We start from the raw sequence: 4,961 nt of genomic DNA, 5'->3' as shown, positions 1-4,961 counted from the left end.
CGATATGCGTGTATTTTATTTATATCACACGTTGCTACTAAAGTTTTCCATGTAATATCACGTAAGCCTAAGACTTCTCTTTATTACTATGCGAAATAAAAAGCTTAGTTTCAGGATTTCTGCTTATTAAGTTATTTGATTATCCATATATATAATTAGACTAAATTTGATGCGAAACACTATCAATAGATATAAGAATAATGAAGTTTTGTATGGCTAATGATTTTAACTAAATACATTGAATTGAACCTGGAAGTATGAAGTTATCAACTGATTTTGAGAAACTTTTAGATTTTGTTCAAACTTTAACTTCTACGGCATATTTGTGTCCCCATGCGGTATCGATTTTACCAGATGGGCCTTTTTGTCGTATGAAGTGAAGTTTTGAACGTCCGAATATGTGATATCACGAAAGTCGAAACTTCATTCTTTTTACATCTACTCTGTCCACATACTCGGCATCAAGGACTGAAATCTGGATGGAGGCACATGGCACGACAGTCATTTTACTTGAAAAATAAATAATTACGCGCGATTATCATTTGGTGGAACATTTTATTTTCACATCCAAATAAAATCAATCTGTTTCTGTCGGACACTTGATACGACAATTGCGTTTTAATTATAAACATAAAATGGTACTAGGAAGACGGAAAATTCTTCTGAAGTATCAGACAATTTCAGATCTATGTTATCATGATGAGAGACGTTTCCTGTTAGCCGTATGGGATAACTCCATTCTTTAAATGTACGGAACCAGAGCCTGGCAGAGGGACATTGTGGGTTAATTCCCCCTTTGATTCTTACATTTTACAAAGAAAGTCGGTCTTGAAACTCGGTGTGACCCTACCCTACCCCCCACCCCATGAAATGGGTGACCGCCTCTTTAATGTTGGTGTCCCTCTAACCAAAATTCCTGGATCCGCAGATGCTTTACTTATAAAATAGTATATTAAAATCATATTGTGCTGTCTTAGAGTTTGGCATTATACAGAGTCATACAGAGTGTCATTATCACATTGATATGATCATTATAGGTTATTAACTTTGTATGTGGATATATGCACGAGTTCTGCAGCGGTAATATTGCGCGACTTTAGGAGCGCAATATTGTCCGCGAAAGAACGAGTGCACATATCCACATACAAAGTGGATAACCTTTATATTACATATCCACTATCAAATGATTAATTTATATCTAAATTATAGTTCTGTCACGAAAGACAGGAAAAAATACGGAAAAAAATTCTCCGAAAACGCAATAAACAAATCAAATTGATGCGCATTAATATTTTCCGCGAAAATGACGTCAACTTGTTGTCGCAACGTGCGCGGGGACGTCACGCGATTCTTTCCATTACAACGTTAAGAAAACATTCCACATCCACAAGTCCAACCCATGACGTAATTATAACTTTCATTTCATTTCAGTGTGATAAATTACTACGTGCCAGTATCTGATAGGTCAGATTAATCAAAGTGTAAAAGTAAACAAAATGTTGCATAAATTACAAATTAAACAAACACACAATAGCAACAAAAATCTACAGAAACGAGATCCGCAATGGACGGACCGTCAGGGGAGGTAACTAGAGTCACGGATTGGGACTAGTCCGATATGAAAGCGTTCAACGTCATGATATGGAAAAATATTGCACGATCGCGGTCCATTGAAACCCAATGGAAAATAATTTTTGGTAATATGTAATAATCATTTTTATTTCCTCTCATATATGATTTACAATCGTGCATTGTATACTGACGTAATTTTATATAAAATCTAAATGTTTGGAGCTCAGTTGCAAGACTAACGTGTTTTTACATTGTTCACATTCTTTTATCGTTTTATTTTTTTTTATTTTTTTTTTTTTGGTAATCGCTCTAAAATCCATGCTGTGATTATATTAAATGAAATGTTTTTTTATTTAATTTTCATTTTTTCATTTTTAAAACCTCTTGTAAAATTCCTGCCCTTTCGGACAACTGGTATCAAAATGCACGAAAAGAACGATCATAATTACGGATAAATTGAATGGGCGGATTAAAAGAAGTAAGGTTCATTCTAATGTTTGAAATCTCAAGGAATTTTAATCGAACTTCAACTTCATACGTTAACTTCGCAAGAGACGTTGAAGGGGAAGGCGAAGGTTGAAATCTCAAACTCTCTATTGTCTGCTGCTATCTTTCCTTACAACATGGTAGCCATCAATCTGAATGTCCGCATCAGTTACGGAGTTGTCCAGTCAAGATTCATTAGTGCTAATGCAGCAAAATTGCAAGTAAAACAAATGTGTCTAATGTCTGAAATAATGAAGTCATTTAACAGTATTGAGTACAATTCTGAATTCTATTGGACAAGTACACAACAGTTACAATCCATATTTGGACACCTTATTTCACACCATAAAACAAAAATTCACGCATTTTATCTCAAAATCAACTATACACATTAGTTTAATAAGTTCTTCTTTGATAACACGTAGATCTATGTTAATTTTCCAACATTTATTCCCAGTGCCAAACAATTCGAAAACAACTTTTCGTGAAATCTTGGACCGAAACCATAATCACTGGATATGAAACGTTCTAACTAAGAAATTTAGTGCATACACTTAATGTTTTGTTCAAAAATAAAAAAAAGTTATCGTATTCTTTAATTTTTTACTGCTGCCAATATATACAAGAGAAGTAATTCCAAATGTCTCTTTGTAAGGAATCGGAAGAGTTAACTCGTCCATTATAAAAAAAAGAAAAGATTTTTGGGACTGGAGTCCAATATGAAAAAAATATGGAGTTTGTGGATTGTAGATTTCGGATGTTGCTATATATACTTAAGAAAATGTGTATGCGTTTTAAATCACTCAGTACAATACTGGTTTCTGTTGTATTAATTGTCACATGATAGAAAGGAAAGCTTCTAAATGGTTAAAATATATAGCTGTGAAACAATTTAAGCTAATGTTACCTTACACTAAAAATAAAATACAGTCCTTTCTTCTTAAAACAGTTAAATGTGAAAAATATGCTGATGTGTATACTCAGTATTTTGATCCTGCTCTAAGTTAAACTATATTCTGTTTGGTTACTTTTGTTTTTAGATTTAACGTCACACTGACATAATTTTAGGTCATATGGCGACTTGCAAGCTTTTGACAGTGGAGGAAGACCCCAGGTATCCCCTCCGTGCATTAATTCATCACAAGTGGGCACCTGGATAGAACCACCGACATTCCGTAAGACAGCTGGAAGACTCTTTCACATGGAAAATGCAACGCCCCCAAGTCTGTTTGGTTAAGGTATTAGGCCCATAATAGAGTACCTCCTTTTTGAAGAGTATTCAATTCCTACCATAAACCTACTTTGACAGCAATTATCAGGGTGGCGTAGGTTCAAGCCCTACTGGGACCAATTTTTTCCCCCTTGTTTTCCTTTTTTTCTAGTAAGTTTTTACTTCTTTCAAGACTTGTTATTGATTTATTGTAAAAAATGGAAAAAATCATTTGATATGCGATTTTCTTGCTGTTAAAAGTGAATTACCTCTAAACAGAAGGGGTGAGTTAGACATTCTTTAAAATACTGAGTCACATGCGGAAAAAGTTCTCTAGTTTGCCTTCATTCTTTAGATTACATATTGTGGAAGAAACGTAGGTAGGTTTTACTTCTGCCCCAAGGTTATTTTTGAATGAAGTGAGCAAAAGTCAAAACAGACCCGCAGGATTCGACCATTATTTTTCAATATTAGAGTTGGAATTCTGTCTGATTAAATCACCCTAGAAAAAATGATATTGACAGTTTTTATTTTAAGTTTATGATTGTTTACCAATTGTTTGATGTTTCTTTCATAAAAAATAATGGAATAATAAATTCTCTGAAAACGTTTTGGATAAAGGCCACCACTTTGTCATTTGTCTCTACTTCAGCTTTAGGAAATACCATAAATTACATAAAATTTATACAAAACGGCACGGTAAAAGTTTTTAAAAATTTGCATTTAAGTGCGAAGCACGGTCAACTGTAAGAATATACCAAGCAAATGCCATTTTTTAAACATCACTATTAGGGGCATAATACCTTAAATTGAAAGTACACAAAACTTCATTTCTGACACAAAAACTTAAACTGTCACTGGGGTTTTCATATATTAAATATGTGTCAAATTTTCACAGAATTATCACAGCTGATAACTATTCTACAACTAGTAAATCTTTGTCACAGATTACATAAGGATTCCTCGGTTGTCTCCCTCTCGTCTTGGAATGAACGTTGTCGCAGTCTTTATCAAATACGATACTCAGTCCCGAATGTGGATGTACATCATCAGTTGCCAATAGAAATACTAAAAACAAATATCTTGAGTTCACTTTTATTTACCACATTTGTAAAATGGTAACTTCGCTCTTCAGGCATACGAAATGACTGTTGCCCAAAATGACAGAAGAATAAATTCACAGGTTAAAACGTCATTTTGGTTAAAATCAGTACAGTTTATAAATGTCATTTTACGGGTCAAAAGTTGTTGTTGATGATAGCTTCTGCTTTCTTTAAAATTAAAGTTAAAACGAAGGTTGTAAATAAATCGCGAACTGTTGCCATTTTGACCCTTGGCCCTTATATTAACATTGTTGACCTTGCTCCAAAATAATATTAAAGATAGCCTTATATGAGTGTTTACCATTATAAAAACAAGTTTGAGGTTCAAATTTTTCATCCCAGTGTAGTAAAAAAAGCAACACGAGTGTAGTAAAAAAAGCACACGATCCTATCTTTTTATCTGCCGAATTTTCTACAATCATTTAGTCTGAAATTTTGAAAATCACGGTTTCATAAAATTCTACATTGTAGAAATAATTGTGATCGGACCGTGCAGAACTAACTTAAGATATATAAAATTACATATCACATTCTGACTAATAAAAACAAAAATAGCAGATAATATAGTTACAAGGTAAAAAATAAGCTTG

Source organism: Mercenaria mercenaria, chromosome 3 (genome assembly GCF_021730395.1).
Source record: "Mercenaria mercenaria strain notata chromosome 3, MADL_Memer_1, whole genome shotgun sequence".
NCBI classification, from domain to species: Eukaryota; Metazoa; Mollusca; class Bivalvia; order Venerida; family Veneridae; genus Mercenaria; species Mercenaria mercenaria.
Note: the sequence above shows the minus strand (reverse complement) of the source record.